This window comes from Suncus etruscus, chromosome 15 (assembly GCF_024139225.1).
Source record: "Suncus etruscus isolate mSunEtr1 chromosome 15, mSunEtr1.pri.cur, whole genome shotgun sequence".
Taxonomy (NCBI): Eukaryota; Metazoa; Chordata; class Mammalia; order Eulipotyphla; family Soricidae; genus Suncus; species Suncus etruscus.
In genome coordinates this window covers 43790384-43811542 of record NC_064862.1, presented here as the reverse complement: position 1 = coordinate 43811542, position 21159 = coordinate 43790384, and the positions used below count along the sequence as shown (strand labels likewise).

The following is a 21159-nucleotide window of genomic DNA, read 5'->3' as shown; positions in this document are numbered from 1 at the left end:
CTCTGTTGGAGGGGGTTTTACTGTCTACAAGCAGAATAGACAGTACCAAAGAGGAAAGTGCTTCTGTATTGATTGCAAACATATAGCTTAAACACTAAGCTCATTCATTCCAAACATTATTTTCCTTCTTTCCAGTAAAGTAATATAAATAATCTTGTTTCCTTTTAACTCATTTGGAGATCAGAGACTCTCTCGCACTTCCACTTAACAAACATGTGTGTATATATTGAACTTTACTGTAAGAGTTTTTAAAAAGCTGAGTTTCTGCAATGGGGATGAGAGGCAGAATTTCAAAGTCATAGACCCATTGCAATGATGAAACTGGCTGACAACTAGGTTGATGCTGTAAAAGTCTAAAGAGTTTTGCAGCAGTGAAAGGATGAAAACAGCCCTAGAAAAAAATGTTACTTGTTAATTTTTTTCTATTTACTTACTGTCTCTGTCCATACATCTACTCATTTAACATTCTTTGTGTGCTTGTTACAAAGATAATAAACTACCAATTAGTTACTAGCTGAAGAAATAGTAAGTAAATGAATAATTCTGAAAAACACTTTTTTCCCAATAAAATAGTAACTACCAAGACTTGAATCTACTCTGGCAGCCATAATAGATATGATGCTAATAAGATGCCCAGTCATTGCCAAATAATATCCAGGAAAAAGAAACATATTTAAGCTTAAGATGTATTTCCCAGTTCATTTGAATTATCACTCTTCTCTAATTTTTACTTACAAATCTCCTATTTTATTCTTTAAGAAAGACCATTTTCCATGAATTTTAATTTCTCTCTTCTCAAGGTCATAGTATATCGAGGTAATTTTAGGTTATTTTCAGTTTAGATACTTTGGGACATACTTAACAGTTTCCAGGGATTACCCTTGCCTGGCTCGGCACTCAGGGGTGTGCACTCTACACACCTGGCAGGGCTTGGAGGGCCATATGTGGCTACAGGATTGAACCCAGCTTGGCTGTGTGCAAGGCAAGAGCACTACCCACTATACTATCTTTTTGACCATGCTTAACTGTTTAAGATTAAATTTCCTAAGCTTTGGGTAGTGCATTAACTACCTAAAATAAATAATTTAAGCTGTCTATTGAACATAAATCACATTGTTTTTTTTGCTAAGCATACATATTAATCTTCATTATTTTCTTTTTACATTCTGGTTCAAAAGTTAAGAAAGGAAAATAAAATTTAGTGGGTAGCTATGAATAAATGTAAACATACTGGCCCTTAATACCAACATACTTATACAATATTATTCACACATACAAGACAGTTGTGTAATTTTTAATCTTTCTTAAATACCATATGATACATTCAATGCTGTAATATCAAAAATTATTTTGTGTTTTTTATTATGTCCACATCTTATACCCTAATGAGGTTACTACTTGCTCAGAGAGTTGCTCCCAGTGATGTTCAGGGGATGATGTAGGATCAGTGTTAAGGATCAAATTTGGGCCTCTGTACAAGCAAGACAATTGCTTTACCACTGAGGCAAATCCTCTGCCCCTCAGTCATATTTTTCTTCAGAACATAAAAAATGGCTAAGTCTTTTTAACTTTCCAAAGGAAATAACTCATTATTTCAAAGTATGCTCTATTACTTCTGTGGCTGTTTGGGAAATAAAAATGTGTCACATTTATAAGTAGGAAAATAGAATAGTATTAGTAGAAAATACAAATAGGACAATTAAAGGGCAATACAATAGATCAAGAGGAGAAATATGTCTAGCCTCTTGTCTGGGAATAGTTTGAACACTACAAAGAATATAACAATATTATTCTTCTTTGTTGCAATCCAGTGATTCACCTGTGAATATTTCACTCCCACAATAATTTCTCTTCATGTCAAATTGTTTATCATTCATGCAAGACAGACACTACTAAAAAATGACAAATGAGTCTTTCCTATGAAGAATTCTAAATTTGTATCCATGGGGATATAAAGGGATTAAGCAGATCTAACAATTAAATACTATATTTATCAAGCAGTACAACTTCATCCTCATAAAACTGGGAATCAAATGATCTGAGATTTAGTCTTCTAGAGATAATTGATAAATTTGAGAACTTCGTTTGATCAGCGAGCACCTTTATTTGTTTGATTACCAGATATGAAAAATGAATTAGTTCTCTTTAGAATCTTTCCCTCCTCATATCCTAAGTTAAGAGGGATGCACAAGATATATTCTGGAGGCCAGTGAGGTGGCGCTAGAGGTAAGGTGTCTGCCTTGCAAGCACTAGCCAAGGAAAGACCGTGGTTCGATCCTCCGGCATCCCATATGGTCCCCCCAAGCCAGGGGCAATTTCTGAACGCTTAGCCAGGAGTAACCCCTGAGCATCAAACGGGTGTGGCCAGAAAAACAAAAAACAAAAAAAAAAAGATATATTCTAAACATTCCTGTTAAATTAACTAAGAATTCAAATACATGTGATTCTTTAGTACACATCATAAATGGCACATCATAAATAAAATTTGTGTCATTCTGCATTTGTTTTTCCAGATTTCTCTAAAATCTAATTTTTCAGAGCATTGAATTGTTGAGAGTTCATTTTGAGACTTGTAATTTTCTATGGATTAAGGCAGTTTCAGCCACATTATGTAATCATTTTTATTTCATCTTAGAGGTTAGTGAGTGAAGTAGAAACAAGGTATGAGCAATAAAAAACCAGATCACAGAGTTTAATAGTGCAGAAGAAAACTATAAAATCACCTTACTTAGTCTCTCATGTTTTAATCCAAGACCGATAAGAATATTTGCTGTTATTTTGTAGTTGAATATCTTTTAGATTCCTTAAAATATAATTTTATTTCAAAACCTTTAGCATGATGTCCTTGTGCGTTTTTATGATTTTTTCATTAGTATTGATCTGTCTCAATCTCCCTCTGAGCTATGTCTGAGCAGGAATCTTTTCTTTTAAGGTACTGGATTCTTCAGCCACAGCTCCTCTCCACTTGCATAGCACTAAAAAATGATGGCCTCTCAGGAATTTCTTGTATAGTTGCTTCTACTTTTCTCAAGGGAGTCATAAAGATCCTCACTCTTTCTTCTTTCATTAGTTACCAATCTCTTCGTAAGAGGAAGAGACTTTAACTCAGAATTAAGAGATGTGTGGGTCTGTTTCTCTGAGCAAAGGCCCTCTATTTGTTCTTCTAAGGAAAACAACAAATTATGTGATTTTATTTACTACAATGAAAGTAATACTATTGATTGTCATGCTGTTACCTGCTTCTTTTAAATACTTAATTAAATGAAAATAGAAATTGAGAGTCAGTGTGATAAGTGACAAATTTAAAATTTCAAAATCTTTTGAAAAGTAAAAGATTTATTCTACATATTTTTTTTCTTGCTAAAATGTTGTTTTAATTAAGAATGGGATTTTTTATACTGGTTTTAATGTCCAACATGTTAAAAAAAACAGGGGAAAAATCCAGATTTATGACAAATTAAAAAATGTGAGTGTTCTTTTTAAATTAAAAAAAATTGCATAATTTAAAATACAAATTTAAGTCTGAAAGTATATCTAATTCATCTTCTACTACCTGCCTACATTGCTGGTGCCAGACAAGAGAGCAGTATTTTCACTGGGGATACAACTTTCAAGCCTTCGGTTTTGTGGGGAAAAAAATGATCATGAACACAAAGAGAGGTGTTTTACCACATTTATGAGCTGTAATCTTTTCTATAAAGACTCATATAATAAAACAAAAACCATTCAAAGTTAAATAGTTGATAAGGAAACTGAAGAAAGCCCCCTTTCCCTAGTGAGATAGTGAGAAAACTTAGCAATTATCAAGAGTAGACAACCCTTCTACCCCAAAAATGGAGCGACAGTTCTCACAGAACACAAAATCATGTGCAAAACTCTGAAAAGCTGCTGCTAGTGGAACTAGAGTTACTTGTCTTGGTTATATATGACTGTGCAATAAACCACCTCAAGCAAAACAATTTATACTATCCCACAGTTTTTGTGAACTAGCAATCCAAGCATGACTCTCCTCAAGACTAAAATTTAGGCGGTGAATGCAGCATACTTCCATGATTATTCGCAAATCTCAGTTTTGGGCCATTGGTCACAGGTCTCCCACTATGGTTCATTTAATCTGGGAAGTGATATCTCATCCTTCTTGTCCTAGTGTGTTCATTACACTAGGTCCAGATGACACTGGAGGAAGCAATTACGCAAGAGTAGGATTACTGAGAGAGCAGGATCCTTGGGAACCATTTGAGAAATTGCCTACCACACAGGGAAACTCAAAAGCTCCCTCCAAACAATAGAGGAAGCAGAAAAAGAGGAAGGGAAAAATTATCCTGACTTTCCTTTTCTTTCATCTTTTAATCCAGCAAAGCCACCATCTAGCAGAAGTATTTTTGAAATGTAATTTAATGGAAGAGATCTGTGCTAGAAAATGGCAAGGTTATCTAATAGCAGATTAGTTACTGACCAGCAGAGTGTGGAATTTCTAGAACACATCAGGATTTTATGCAAAGATATCTATTTAATGGCCATTTTAGCTCATTCTGACAACTGTAATGTTTGCTGTCTTATAAAGTGATTTTGTGCTCTATTAGAAATTTCTTATCAAAGAACTCACAACACACAGCTTTCTATGCATCTATACAACACAATCATAAATGTTTCTTACACTGATATCCATCTTATTCAGTTTATGCCCACTCTGTGAGTTCTCTTATGTGGCTGGTAGTAGGTAAAACATACTCACATCCTAAAGAGTTGTAGACAGAGAGAATAACTTTCTTTTTTTTTAATTTTTACTTATACTTTAATCATATTTGAATGGAAAAATTGGCTATATATGATATATATGTATATATATATACATATACATATATATACATATATATAGTTTTTGGGCCACCCCCAGTGATTCTCAGGGGTTACTCCTGGATATGTGCTCAGAAAACACTCCTGGCTTGGGGGACCATATGGGTGACACTGGGAGATTGAACTCACTCCATCCTAGGCTAGCTCAGGCGAGGTAGATACCTTACTGCTTGCACCACTACTCTGACCCAAAATTGGCAATATTTTTATTAATGCACATAAATAAGGTATTTATAAAATAACACCTTTGTTGAGGGCACCTAACTAATATAAGCATTTCCCTCTCATTTGTCTGTAGCTCTACATCCAATAAACTAAACATTTTTTGAGCATCTATTTCCCCCCCTTTTTTTTTTTAATTTAAACATCTTAATTACATGAATGATTGTGATTAGGTTTCAGTCATGTAAAGAACACCCCCTTCACCAGTGCAACATTCCCACCACCAATGTCCCAAATCTCCCTAGGCCTCTGAGGAGACCTTCAGGTATTCAAGAAACACAGACAGGCACAGGAGAGATTTCCCTTGAAGTCCTCAGAGTGATCAAAGGCACAGCAGGGCGGAGCCTCCGCAGGCCAGAGAGCTCTGCTTATTGGTTGGCACCCCCCACAGCCAATCTTTACTCACTCACTCGCTGGGCAGCTTCAGAATGCAGTTTTTTGGGGGTGAGCTCTCTAGGCCTCTGAGGAGACCTTCAGGTATTCAAGAAACACCAGTTATATTTTTTAAGTTCAGTAAGTTGTTTTTTTTTTCTTAAAGGATAAGTGTTTAAAAAAATACAGTAGTAAAGGTGTGAAAGTGGCAATCATTGTTTGAACAGGCCCAGCAAAATATGTGGAAAACAGAAAAATAAATCCTTGGCCTGATTACAAAAAGGCCTCATCCCAGAAGTTTATTGGCATAGACCGACTCTGGGCTCCAGGTATACCAGTCTGTCCAACCCCTCAGTTATCCTCCATGGTCCTGGTGAAACTTTTCACACTTTAACTGTTGTTGGTGTCAGGTTCCTGTATTTAAAGTTTCTGGATTATGTGCATTTCCTTCATCAAATTCAAGCTGATGGGGAGCATCCTCTAGTTTCACCTCACCATTAGATGCAGAGAGACCTGCCCTGCAAACAGGTTGTTGCTAAGTCTTCTGGGTGTTGAGAGCACTCTTTGGAGTAAGTCAATGCCAGAGCAGTGGTAGCGTCTTCCCTGGTAGAGGTTTGCATCCTGGTAATGTTATAGACAATTGTGGTTGTTTCCATAGATGGTATCTATTGTTCAGGGGTGTATGTGCAATGCCCATTCTTCTGAGGCCTAAGCCAAATCCTTATGCCAATATTCAGGGTATAAGGCCTAACTGCATTACAAAATTTGTGTTCCCATCTCTATTGGGTAAGTCCTTGTTTGCATATGTATTGTTTTCCCATTTTAATGTGACTAAGCAAAAGAGAAACAATGTCACAAGTTATTGTTGGTGCATCTGGTGGCCGAGGGGTCAAGTCCAACATTCCCCATTACTCGGTTCTAACATAAATTTTATACAGGATACTCTTCTACCAGCATTGCTTATTGAACAGATCTCAAAGGGGAAAAAGCAAGCAAACAAAAAACAAACAAAAAACAGTGGGCAAAATTGTCACTATATAAGAGGATATTCAAAAAAGAGTTTTAGATGTTAAGGGAATACATCTGAGGTATACAAAGATGATATACATGTCCCTTTTTTGTTTTAGAAATAGTGGGGGGATGTTGTTTCCCGGACACCACTTTGGTCTGTGATTTGTCCATCTGGAGTTGTAAACAACTCCCAGCACTCCCTTATCAGGAAATGTCTTTGAGTGGGAACGACTGGGAAACTGATTATGGTAGCAAGCACAGGAACCTGTGATTTTAATGATATTTCTTGTATTGGAAAAATTATGTTTTCTAAGCATATTGGGGTCTTTTCAGAATCAACCAATAATGTGATTTTTTGTCTTTCCTAAAAATGACCAGATATAATCTTTTGAGTATAATACTAAAGATAGCAGCAAGAAATGACCAACAGGGGCCGGGCGGTGGCGCTGGAGGTAAGGTGCCTGCCTTACCTGCGCTAGCCTAGGAGACGGACCGCGGTTCGATCCCCCGGCGTCCCATATGGTCCCCCAAGCCAGGAGCGACTTCTGAGCGCATAGCCAGGAGTAACCCCTGAGCGTTACCGGGTGTGGCCCAAAAACCAAAAAAAAAAAAAAAAAAAAAAAGAAATGACCAACAGATATGATACTTGTATTTTCCAAAACAGATGTGTATTATTTTTATTCCCAAACATTTTAAGACCTCAGAACACTAAGAGATGGTCTTTTTGTACACTGTCCTTGTATTTGTGGAGGAATATGTGACTGTCTCAACAATAGCATGTTTGAATGCTCCTATGTAACATTTAAAACTAGACATACAAGTTCTATGAATTTAAATCTTGTTCTCTTGATATCCTAACTTTTGGAAAACGATCTCCATGTTTTTAGGAAGCCCAAGCAGCTGCAATAATTGACTGGAAACCTCTGATCCCAAACTTTTATCATCAACTGTAAGTTCACAAATTATTCTGAAATGTATTCTATCTATTCTTCTATCTCATGTTGAATGTCTGTGGTGAATATCATTTGGAATAAAAACAAATTTGGAGCCCTGTCCAAATTATGGTTTTTTTTTTAAGACCCTTGTTCTTTAAGTCAATATTCTTTGAGGTAGTTTGTACCATACAGAACAATAAGATTATGGAACACACATTGTAAGGAATCCCCCAAAAGTTGAGGGAGACTCCATTTATTGGGAAGTATTTTACAGAAAACAATAGAAAACTTGACTTAGAGAGACTTACCCAAATAGGAATTGTTTTGTTCGTATAATAGGAAAACAAGATATAGGGGCTGCTAACGTTTCTTTAGAGACTCAGCTCTATTAGTGTTGTTACCTTTATAATTTTCTACTCCTTTCTCTTAGGCTTCATACCTTAGTGCCGTGCTTCTCAATTATTTTCTGTCATGCACCCCTAGGAAGAAGAAAACATTTTTGTGCCCCTCTTGAGATTGTAAATAGTATCTTTATTTAAAAAACTTTAATATATATTAATATATAATATAATATATATAACCTGCAAAAATATATAAAGTAATTTGAGCTGATTTTTCTTTCTTTCTTTTTTTTTTTTTTTTGATTTTTGGGCCACACCCGTTTGACGCTCAGGGGTTACTCCTGGTTATGCCCTCAGAAATCGCCCCTGGCTTGGGGGGACCAAATGGGGCACCGGGGGATCGAACCGCAGTCAGTCCGCTTGCAAGGCAGACACCTTACTTCTAGCACCACCTTCTTGGCCCCAATGAGCTGATTTTTGTTGTTGTGGTGGTGGTGGTTTTTGGGTCACACCCGGCAGTGCTCAGGGGTTTTTCCTGGCTCCGTGCTCAGAAATCACTCCTGGCAGGCACGGGGGACCATATGGGACACCGGGATTCGAACCAATGACCTTCTGCATGAAAGGTAAACGCCTTACCTCCATGCTATCTCTCCGGCCCCAAAAGATACATTTTTGTTTTGTTTTGTTTTGGGGTCACACCCGACAGTGCTCAGGGGCTACTCCTGGCTCTATGCTCAGAAAATCACCCCTGGCAGGCACAGGGGACCATATGAGATGCCTGGATTCGAACCACCGACCTTCTGCATGAAGGCTGATGTTTTTAATCAGAGGTGATGTCTGGATTAATGGCTACAATGAACACGTTTTGCAATGCATAGCTTTTCGAAGCAGGGTTTGAAGCAGGACATAGGAACTCTCAGCTCCAGAGACATACAGAGACATAAACACGGGACTTAGCTTGTTATGACAGTGTTTGCCGAGGTCAAACTCGCCCCCCTTTACAGAGCCTCGCACCCCTGGGGGAGCGCGCCCCACTATTTGAGAACCGCTGCCTTAGTGTAACAGGATGTCTGTGTACCTTCAGACCATATTTATACATTATAAAATTTTGTACATTATAAGATTAAAAAAGGGATGTGAGGAGAGTTCCATTTACCACTTTAAATTTCTCTTTAAAATTCCTCAAGCTCTCTTAACTTTTAACCTCTCTCCTCTTACTCCAAATTCTCTTTGTTTTGTAACATAATTTTGCTTTTCCATTTTCTCTGCCAGCAACTTAGGCTCCCATTAACTGGCTAGAACTATTGCAGTGAGCCTCATCTTGCTTCTTTCATCTCTCTTTTTTGCTTTGAATCCATCCTATTACTCTGCTGGGAAATTAGAAATGGCTTCTATATAGTTTGATATAGTTTTGTAATTTCTGAAGACAACAATGTGAGCTACATGAGTGATTTTTTCCAGTAATATCGTCGGCCCTTTTTAAAATAAAAACATCAATTACTCATAGAGGAATCTAGGGCCAAAGCCTAAGGGTATAACAGTTGGCTCAACTTTAATGCCTCAAAAAAAAGGAAACTCAGAGAGGTTGAGTAAATATTACCAACAAAATACCTTCCCTATATAAAACAAGGAAAGAAAATTCTATTTTTTTTGCTAGATTTGCAGATAAAAATCTTCCACATAAAAAAAAACCCAAAAGCTTATACATAACTTTTTTCTAAATTCTTTTTTATCACATTAGTGGAGAAGTCTTTTCCAAATGTGCTTTTCCCAGGTGAAGAGTTCAACCTCATGTCTACTTCAGTATTTCAGTATATGGAATCATTTTTGCTCTTTTCCCCAGGCATAAAAAATATGCTTTTATCTTTTGTTGCATCTTGACGTCATTCTTTCTCAAACAAACAGCAGCAACTCATTTCATAAACAATTTTGCCAGATTCAAATTTAGTACAGCTATGTTCTTTTGCACTTCTTTTCTGTTCAGAAATTTTTAATGGTACCTCCTTCTCTGCCAAATGCCTTTTCTACATTTTACTTTCATGTTGGGCTGTGACTTATGATTCACAACTATTTATCCCTGCTCTCTGCAACTTTATGGGCCAGCATTTATCCTGCAATATACGTTGCAATGGCTGCTCTCTGATACACTACTGACCAATGACATCATGGGCTATTAATTTCACCACACAGATTTTATTTTTTGCACTTCAGTGACTTTACTAACTCCAGAAACACATAAGTTGTAGGGAAAGTGGAAGGAATCTTTCCACATAGCTACAGTTCTGACTACTGCATACAGTGACTCTATCATGCTCCTCTAAATTCCAGTCTAAGTCTTGACCTGTTAAATAAGTAAAACACGTTAGATAGCCAATTACTAATATACATGCACTCTAAAACTTACACAGCTTTTCTATTATTGGTTTTTAATTACAGACCATAGAAGCTAGGGCTTATTTATTATTTAGAATATAGTAACTAATATTCATTCATTTTGGTAGTTTCTTTGCTTTCTAACCATCAGTAGCTAGCAGAAGACTCTAGTCTTTACTTTAGACTCCTTACTTTAGAAAATGATTTTCCATATGACTATCTTTCAAAATTCCTTTTCAATTTTTAATTTTTAAATTTATTTGCCCTAAAGTCCTTTCATTCTTCTGGTCTATGTTCTTCTGCTGACTTCTATAGTTGATTGTATATTGTCTTCGGTTCTTACAGAGGTTTTTAGATTTAGGTGCAGTTAGTTTTAGAACAAAAGTTTGAAATTTTATCATGTTAAAATTTCTTTACATGCAACCAACAATAGCAACAATGACAAAATCATGTTTTGCAATTAGACCTAGGGGTGGAGTGTATGGAAGACTTCCATTTTCAATTCCTATTACTGCCTTTGTCTACTAGCTGGTATTATGCAAAGACAAACAGTTAAAAATTGATGACAATTATTCATCAACATAGATATAAAAGGCATACGAAACCAGAAATAGAATCAACATTTCCAAAAGTATTATCTAAAGATGTTAAAATTTACTTATACTTTTTCTGTTTTGTTTATTTTCTGAAATAGAGAATTTCGATAACTCTTTTTTTGAGGAGTACTGTTGAATTTTATAAAATTGATTTTAGCTTAAACATTGATTCTTCATCTTTGCTGTGTATGAACTATTATTTATATTAACTAGCTATAGAACACATTTTCTTCGTAACTTTTGTTTCATTTCTGAATGCATTTTATATTATTCCTTGTTTTTTCTCATTTATTAGTAGAGTTCAGGTTCTTATAATTATGCTAACCCAGAAAATAAATATACTATATCACTATAATATTAATATTACCACTAGCAGACATTGAACAATATTAATTTTAGAGATTTTCTAGCTATATTGAAAGTTCTGTACAAAGATTTAAAATACTTTTTTATATTTCTTTTTTTTGACCACACCCGGCAGTGCTCAGGAATTACTCCTATCTCTGAGCTCAGAAATTACTCCTGGTAGGCTCAAGGGACCATATGGGATGCCGGGAATCAAACCCAGGTCCAACCTGCATTGGCTGCATGCAAGGCCAATGCCCCACCACTGTGCTATCTCTCCTGCCCCTATATTTCCTTTTTTCATTAATATCAAATTTTAAAACTCATATTATTTTGATATTTAAGCTTTATTAGTTTCATAATAATATGAGATGATTATCATCTGTCAAAACTGACACAATTAGCAATTACACAGTTTGCCCAAAGAATTTTTTTTTTCCAAAGAGTTTTATTAGGCTAGGTCATGGAACCTAGGTTCCTAACTCCCCTGGCAGTCTTTAACTGCTTAAAGTTTCTCTCTACTCCCAGAATCTGGCCATGGCATCTATATTAGATCCAGATACACAGAGCATATCAATTGTGTTCGAGTCAGATGCAAATACAAAGAGCAGAGAACTCTCTTTTTCCAGGAAGCTGAAAAGTTTCACTTTGAATTTATTTTTAGGATCTTGTGTGAGCTCAGGAGCAACCATAGCAACAGAAGTACCTGGGAGGAGTTGCTAGCGATATTCATAGGGATAGAGGAATAGCTCCAGAGGTAGAGGTTTTCTTTGTATGGGTATCTGAGGGTGAGCTGGACTTGAAGTGCCATCAATAGACGCTTATTACCTTGGTAAAACTTAATAGGACTCACCCGTGCTTTGACCCTAAGTTTTCATCAATAGAAATTTGTTTTTCTTTCTCTTACTTTCACTCCTTTGCAACCCCGCACCAATAAAACAAACGTGTTGCTTTTGACTAGTCATTTGTTTGTTAAATTTCTAAACCACAGAGAAACGGAGCCCATCAAAACTTCTGTCTTCCAGCTGACTTTAATGTATATAGCAATTTTTATTATACAGTGAAGACAAAATTCAATATTCCCCCCTTTCCATCAAAAAGCGGGTGAACGGGTGATGGATGTTATGTCTCTGACAAGAAAGAGTACAAGTCTGGAAGAAGCCAGGTTGGCAATGAGAGAATCCAAAGCACTTGGTAAAAATTAGTGCCTAAATTAACTTTATAAAAATCTCCTTTTGCACACCAAAATCTTGCATTTAATTGTGGGGAAAAAAACTCAGAGAAAACAAAGGAAATATCAATCCCTGTAATTTCTCTGTTTAGTTCTCCAACTTTGATTAATCATACCAGTGGTTTATGCAAGGTAGAGTGTATATATTGAGGAAAACACTACACTTTCTTAATTTCACACTTAAAACCCATCACTATAACATTTTTCTAGCATTTGGTAAGAGTGTTGTTTCCCTAACAAATATATTATTTGGTGGGAAAACACGTACATTAAATAAACCCAATGTACATAGTTTATGGTATCATTGAATTGAGAAGTGATCTCAAGTGTGGTCATTTACTATTTCTCTCCAAGAGTGCTTTTTCATTATGACTTTAGAAAATTTGAACATTTTAAATTAAATTGGATACCTTTTCAGTGAATATAAAGATAAATATTGCATTAAACTTGTATGTCAATGTTATCTTCAAACATGATAGTGACTTATAAGATATTTCATGGGTATATTCTCTATAATATTAAACACAAATTTTAATGTGATATTATTACTCTGGGTTAAACCCTTATAAAGTGTTCTCATTTAATCTCATTAAATATTGATGGTCATGTTGTTCACAAAGGTATTTAATAAATAATAAATGGAGCAGTAAAAGAAAACCATCATTATAATTTCATGGTTTGGGAAGACCTCTATTGAACTTTACTTGCCCACATAACCACATAAATATATAATGGTGTTATTTAACTAGCTTCTTTCAAGTCAATTAATGATGGCATTTCTCTAGAGGTATTCATGACATAATGGAGAAAAATCCTCAAAATTAAGTAAGAAGATCATAGTTTCTATAACTACAAACTCAGGAGATATCAGAGGAAAATACTCAGCTTATTCTACTTTGTCTTTTTAACAAGTTCTAGGAAGCATCATAGGTTCTCAGGATTGAGAAACATCCTCAACATTAGTAGTCAAGAATGCTTACTTATTGTCCTATAAGCTGCCAACTAGAGATGAAACAATTGGCAACTAATTTATCATGAAATATGTAATCTATAATCATAATATAATTATATAATAATAAATATAATTAAATTAATTTAAATAAATAATAACTATAATTAATTTATAAACTTATAATTTGTTTTCTTGGGGAAAACAAGAAGACTCAACATAGAATCTGACATCCTCTTCTGCAAATCACTTGCAAATATTTGTAAATATTTGCAAATCACTAAGGGTTCTGAAGTATCATCTTTTACTATGATTTTTACAAACAAGTGGTAATAGTTTGTCAAAGAAAGGCAGCAAACAAAAGATTCTATATCAGAAGGAATCATACAAGATATGGTTTTAAGGTAAAAAGCATTTTTGCAATCTTATATTATTTTATATAGGTATACAAAAAGTAAGGGGCCAGAGATACTACAGAAAATAAGGTGCTTATTTTGCATGCAACTAACTACAGCTTAATCATTGCCTCTCACTATATATGTTACTCAGAATAGCACCAGGAAACTCTCCTGACCACAAAGCCAGCTATATCTCCCCAGCATCATTCAGTATGGCCTAAGAAGAAAAGAAACACACACACACACACACACACACACACACATACACACGTTTGTGAATACAATATTCCATAACTATTCTAGATTGGAAATGGCTATACACCCGACAGCGTTCAGGGGTTATATTCCTGGCTCTATGCTCAGAAATCGCTCCTGGCAGGCTCCGGGAACCATATGGGATGCCGGGATTTGAACCACCATCCTTCTGCATGCAAGGCAAAAGCCCTCCCTCCTTGCTATCTCTCCGGCCCCCAAAATGGCTATATTTAACTGCTTTAAAAAACATTTCAAGGGCCCGGAGAGATAGCACAGCGGCGTTTGCCTTGCAAGCAGCCGATTCAGGACCAAAAGTGGTTGGTTCGAATCCCGGTGTCCCATATGGTCCCCTGTGCCTACCGGGAGCTATTTCTGAGCAGACAGCCAGGAGTCACCCCTGAGCACCGCCGGGTGTGGCCCAAAAACCAAAACAAACAAACAAATCAACCAACCAAAAAAACAAAAAACAAAACATTTCAAGCCTGATATTTAGGTCTTTAATCCATTTGGATTTTACCTTTGTACATGATGTTAACTGGAGGTCTAAGTTCGCTTTTTTACGAGTGGCTAGCCAATTATGCCAACACCACTTATTGAAGAGGTCTTCCCTGTTCCATTTAGGATTTTTTGCACCTTTATCAAAAATTAGTAACAGTATATCTGAGGAAAATTCTCTGAGTACTCAAGCCTGTTCCACTGATCTGAGGGTCTGTTTTTATTTCAATACCATGCTATTTTGATAACTATTGCTTTGTAATACAGTTTAAAGTTGGGGTAAGTCATAACCCCCATATTCCTTTTCCCAAGTATTGCTTTAGCTATTCATGGGTGTTTATTGTTCCAAATTAATTTCAGAAGTGTTTGATCCACTTCTTTGAAAAATGTCATGGGTATCTTTAGAGGGATCACATTAAATCTGAACAAAGCTTTGGGGAGTATTGTCATTTATACACAATAGAATATTATGCAGCCATCAGAAGAGATGAAGTCATGAAATTTTCCTATACATGAATGTATATGGAACCTATTATGCCGAGTGAAATAAATCAGAGGAAGAGAAGTAAACACAGAATGGTCTCCCTCATTTATGGGTTTTGGAAAAATGAAAAACATTTGTGTAATGATTCTCAGAGACAAAATAGAGGAGGACTGGAGGATCTAGCTCCTGACATGAAGCTCACCACAGGGATAGTTTAGTGCAGTCACAAAAATAATTACACTGAGAACTATCCTAACAAAATGTAACTGAATGAGGGAAGTAGAAAGCCTGTCTAGAGTACAGGCCTGTGTGGGGTGGGGAGGAAGGACACTTGGGATATTGGTCATGGGGAATGTTGCACTGGTGAAGAATTGTGTGTGTGTGTGTGTGTGTGTGTGTGTGTGTGTGTGTGTGTGTATAAATCAAAAAAAAAGAAAAGAAAAGATAAGGCCTCCCAATTCTTATCACAGGCTGTGTTCTTTACACTGACTGTATAGAAAGAGGAGGTACAGTAAATGCACCCCATATACACCTCAACCCAGGCCCTTTGTCTGGTCTGTATTGTGTATTGTGAATTAGGGGACAAAACCAAACCAAACAAAAAAAATCAAGTTATACATTTCATTTGTACTGTTCTTCTTTGATAAAAATTTATTTTCCCTCCCTCTGAAAGAGAAAACTTTAAATTCCACATAACTTTGGAGAACATTTTAAATAGCTTATAAATAAGGACCAGAGCTGTGGAGCAAGCAGTAGGGCATCTGCCTTGCATACGCTAACCTAGGATGAATCCTCCAGAGTCCCATATGGTCCCCCAAACCTGGCTATGAGTTCATAGCCAGGAGTAATTCCTGAGGGTCACAGTGTGGCTCAAACACAAACAAACAAAAAGAACACAAATAAAACAAATAAAAATCTTACAAATAGGGGTGTTCAATTTTTTTTTGTCCAAGCCTTTCTCTGCATCAGTTGAGAGATAATTATATATATATAATTTCCTGTTATATATAGTTATATATAGTTTCCTGTTGGTAATACGGTATAAAATATTTACTTATTTGCATATGATGAACTATCTATGTATTTTTGGTATGATATAATACTTCTCTAAATTTTGTTGAAGATTTTGGCACTAATCTATCAGATAAATTTTAACACTTCCTATTAATAGCATCTCTATATGCTTTGAGTTTTAGTTTAATGTTGGATTTAGAGTATCTATTGGGAAGTATTTCTTTTATATCCATTTATTAATAAATACATAATTTTTATTGTTTGGGGATCACACAGAGTTAAGCCCTGGGATTGCTCCTCATTATGAACTTTTGGCAGTAGGGGAAAGCATATGGGATGTTGAGAATTAAATCCAGTTCAGAGATGTGCAAGGTAAGCACATGTTCCCACTCTGCTATCTCTCAGGTTCCTCTAATATTATAGAAGCAATAAGGAAGTATAAGTAGTAAGACATTGAAAATTTATAGAAATCATCAGTTTAATATTATAGTCATGACTTTATCCTTGGGACTATTATAAATTACGTTTCAATTTCCTTGCCTGCAATTGTTGCACTTTAGGTTTTTACTTTGTCCTCACTCAATTTTGGTAGGTTATTTGCTTCTATGAATTCATGCATTTCACGATTCTCCAGTTTGACTGCATGGAGAGTTTTTTGTTTTGCTTTTGTTTGTTTATTTGTTTGTTGTTTTAAATTTTGGGCCACTCCCGATGACACTCAGAGGTTACTCCTGGCTATGCGCTCAGAATTTGTCCCTGGCTTGGAGAGCCATATGGGTCGCTGGGGGATTGAACCGTGGTCCATCCTGGGTCAGTTGTTTACAAGGCAAACACCCTACAGCTGTACCATCGCTCTGGCCATGGAGTTGTTTATAATAATGTCTCATAATCTTTTGTATTTCTAAGGCATTTGTTGTAATTTAACCATTTTTATTTGATATGATATTTTTCTCTGTTTTTATTTTTACTCATTAGTCTTGGTATGGCTAAGACTATTTTATTGTTTCAAAGAGCCATCTTGTGATTTCATTAAGCATTTGTAATATATTCTTGATTCTCATACCATTAATTTCTTTTCTACTTTTTATTAGTTTCTTCTTTCAACTAGGCTCACTTACGTTCATTTTATTGGTTCTTAAGATGAATATTTACGTTGATAATTTGAGCTTTTTCAATCTTTCTTAGTGTAGGCCTGCAGAGCTATGAAACACACTGTTTTTGATGTTTTCCATAGGTTCAAAAAATAGGGTTAGAAGAAAAATTCAAGACAGTAGCAGCCATTTATAATAAACACACAACCAGTATATATCCAGTGACAAAACACTGAAATTTTTCCCTCTGAAATCAGCACGACTTAGTCTGCTATTATCCAATATATTACTGGAGGTTCTAGCTGCAGCCAGTGGTCCTCAAACTATGGTCCGCAGGCCACATATTGTATTTGTATCTGTTTTGTTTCTTCATTGCAAAATAAGATATATGCTGTGTGCATAAGAATTCGTTCATAAGTTTTGTTTTTACTATAGTCAGACCCTCCAATGGTCTGAGGGACAGTGAACTGGCCCCCTGTTTAAAAAGTTTGAGGACCCCTGATAGGCAAACAATTCCCTCAAAAGGGCAGACAACAAAGACTTCAGGTTTCAAAAGTTTTTTTGTTTTGTTTTGTTTTTGGTTTTTGGGTCACACCCAGCCGTGCTCAGGGATTACACCTGGCTATGCACTCAGAAGTTGCTCCTGGCTTCACTGGGAAACATAAAGGATGCCGGAATTCGAACCACCGTCTATTCAAATCAGCTCTTTGCAAGGCAAATGCCTTACTGCTGTGCTATCTCTCTGGCCCCAGGTTTCAAAGGTTTTAAGAGACAGAGAGGAAGGGGCCGGAGCAGTGGCACAGAGGTAGGGCATTTGTCTTGTAAGTGGCTGACTTAGGACGGAAGGTGGTTCGATTCCCCAGTATCTCATATGGTCCTCCAAGCCAGGTGAGATTTCTGAGCCCATAGACAGAAGTAACCCCTGAGTGTTACGCCTCACTCAGGAAGGGCACACATTAAAAGTGTTGCACTCCTGAAAAAGAATTATTTGCCAAAAAGGCCCGCTTAGAGCAGTCAAAATCAGTTGACCCTTTGTGTGGATTGTTTGACCATAATTCGAAAGTGGCTGTAACTATCTCTCTATTTTTAACCAATATTAAAAATCAAGCCTTAGTAATTCTTTCTAACAAAGGAGGACAGTACAAATCCCGCCAAAAGTCTCCCACTAAACAACACTCCTGTGATCTCTGCTACTTTGGCGCCAAGATCAGGTTTTTCCAAAAACTTAGCTCATAGTAAAACAATTTTCAGTTTTCCCCCAAAAACTCTAAAACATTTCTCTCTCTTCCCACTTCCCTGAAAATTACCTGTTTCCCCCTGCTTACCCAAAACAAAGCAAACCCAACAGAAACTGCCTTTTCACCTTCAGTATCGGCTCTTTAATATGCTAATTTTAGCCAGGGTCCTTCATTCTTTTCCCATTTTCTTTGATGTCAAAAATTTACACCCTGCATTCCAAACCTCAAACCTTAAAAGCAGTCAGCTCAAAAAATAAATTTGTCTTCATCTTTCTAGACGCAAGTCCCCACGCTTTTGTGTGTGGTCATTCATTTTCTACAATATTGTTCCATCTTTTCGCCATTTCGTGTACCCACTCTCTCCCGGTGAAGGATTCCCGAACTCCACGAAGAATCTGTTTGGAGGCGCTGGCGTCTAGCAACAGAATTGGCCCACAACACCCTGAGTATCACCGGTGTGACCCATAAACCAAAATAAATAAATAAACAAATAAATAAATAAAGAGAGAAGATAATCAATGAATATATATATATATATATATATGCAATCATACTTTTTTTTCGTTTTTGGGTCACATCTGGCGGCGCTCAGGGGTGGCTCCTGGCTCTATGCTCAGAAATCGCTCCTGGCAGGCTCAGGGAACTATATGGGATGCCGGGATTCGAACCACCGACCTTCTGCATGAAAGGCAAACGCCTTACCTCCATGCTATCTCTCCGGCCCCTAAGCAATCATACTTCTAAACACAAATGCACTTAATAAGGGGTCAGCAAAATAATTACAACAACTGCTAATATATTTGAAGTAAGATATCAGTAGCAACACAGTAGTAGTTTCAGTCTTCAATATCTCTCTGTCACCTCTTGATAGATCAACCAGGCTAAAACTTAACAAAGATATACTGTCTTTGTAGGAAGAAATGAAACAGAGGGGCTAAGTAGCTAAATATAAGGCTTTCATCCCCCCAAACCCAAACACATTCTTCTGCAATACACATGGGACATTCTTCAAGATAGACCACATGATGGGCCAAAAAACATGCCTCTATAAAATTAAGCTAATAGAACTTGTATTAATTATCTTCTCAAACCATAATGAACTGAAAATGAAGTGAATTGCAAACAGAAACAGAGAAATAACTATAATACCTGGAAATTAAACAGCTTACTACTAAACACTACTAAACACTAAACACTACTAAACAATCAGCGGTTTGGTGAGGAAATCAAAAGATTCCTGGAAACAAATCAGATTGAAGACACAAATTCTCAGAATTTGTGGGACATAGCAAAAGTAGCATTAAAAGAAAAATTTACATCTTTTCCAAGCATTCATCAGGAAGGAATAAAGAGCCTACATAAACAACTTAATGGCACAGTTTAAAAAATTTGAAAATGACTAACAAAATGAGCCAAAAGCAGGCAAACAGAAGAAAATAATAAAACTGAGTTGAAATTAATAAACTGGACACTCCATAAAACTTCAAAGGATCAATGAAAGCAAGAGCTATTTTTTGGAAAAAATAAAGATTGGTAAATCATTAGAAAAACTTATAAAGAAAGAGAGAACCCTAATAAACCAAATCAAAAATTATAGAGGTTGTCACAACACTACTGAAATAAAAGATAAACAGATTTCTTGGAAAATCTTTATAACAGAAAACAAGAGAACCTAGAGATTTGGATAAATTCTTGAATTCCTCTAACCTCCTTAGTTTGAATTAAGATGATGTAGAATACATGAACAGACCTATCATGATTGAGGACATTTAAATGGTAATCAAAAACCTTCATTAAAAAAAAATCCCAGGCCAGATGAATTTGCTAGTGAATTCTTCAAACCTTTAAAAAGGACTTGCTGCCAATCCTTTTCAGAATCTTCCAGAAAATTGATGAAACAGAGACTCTTCCAGTTTCTATGAAGTTAACATCACCCTGATAACAAAAGCAGAGATATAGACCACAAAAAAGACCATAAAAAACAGGCCTCTATATTGAATACAGATGCAAAGATCCTCAACAAAATACTAGCAAATAGATTCCAACAATTTATTAAGAAACTCATACACCATGACTAAGTAGGATTCACCCCAGAGATGCAAGGGTGGTTTAATATATATATATAAGTCAATCAATAAAAATACCTCAGATTAATAAAAGAACAATCATGTGATAATATTAATAGATGCAGAGAAACTATTTGACAAGGTCCTGCAACCACTGATGATCAAAACTCTCAACAAGATGAGAATTAAAGGAACTTTCCTCAATATAGTCAAAGCCATTTACTATATACCCATGACACACATTACACTCAATGGGAAAAAATAAAACCTTTTCTCAAAGATCTTGCAAGAGACCAACTTGCCTACTTTCAGCATATCTTTAAAGTATAGTAATGGATGCACTTGCAATAGCAATTATAAAAGAAAAAAATATCAATGGCATCCAGATAGAAAATGAAGCTCTCACTCTTTGCAGATGATATAATACTATATTTAGAAAGTCCTAAGGACTTACAAAAAGCATATTGAAACAAGAGATTTGTATAGTAAAGTGGCAGCATAAAAATTAATACACAAAATTCCATGTGTTTTATGTCTACATATAATGAAAAAGAAAGAGCTATCATGAAAACAATCCCATTCACAACTGGCCCTCAGAAAATAAATTTCCTTTTAATCAACTTAACTAAAAAGTTGAAAGACCCATATAAAGAAAACTAAAAAGCACTGCTTCAAGAAATCAAAGAAGATGCAAGAAAATGAAAACATATACAACATCTAATGAGATACACGTCAAACTCAAAGTGGTTATAAAAGAAGAGAGGGCCATTTTTCAACAGTCAATGGTTAGGTACATTAGAAAGCATTATGAGTATGATACTCATAAATATGTTGGTACCTAATGACGGACTGCTAATAGACTTGAAGAAACACACTGATAGCCACA

At 35.9% G+C, this 21159-nt stretch overlaps 1 non-coding gene across 1 annotated transcript; it reads left to right on the top strand.

Moving 5' to 3' along the window:
- The first annotated feature begins 15312 nt into the window (after positions 1-15312).
- LOC126031962 (small nucleolar RNA SNORA51) lies at positions 15313-15445 on the top strand. The gene has a single exon (XR_007503765.1). It is a non-coding gene; the product is annotated as a small nucleolar RNA SNORA51 (small nucleolar RNA).
- The last annotated feature ends 5714 nt before the right edge of the window (positions 15446-21159 follow it).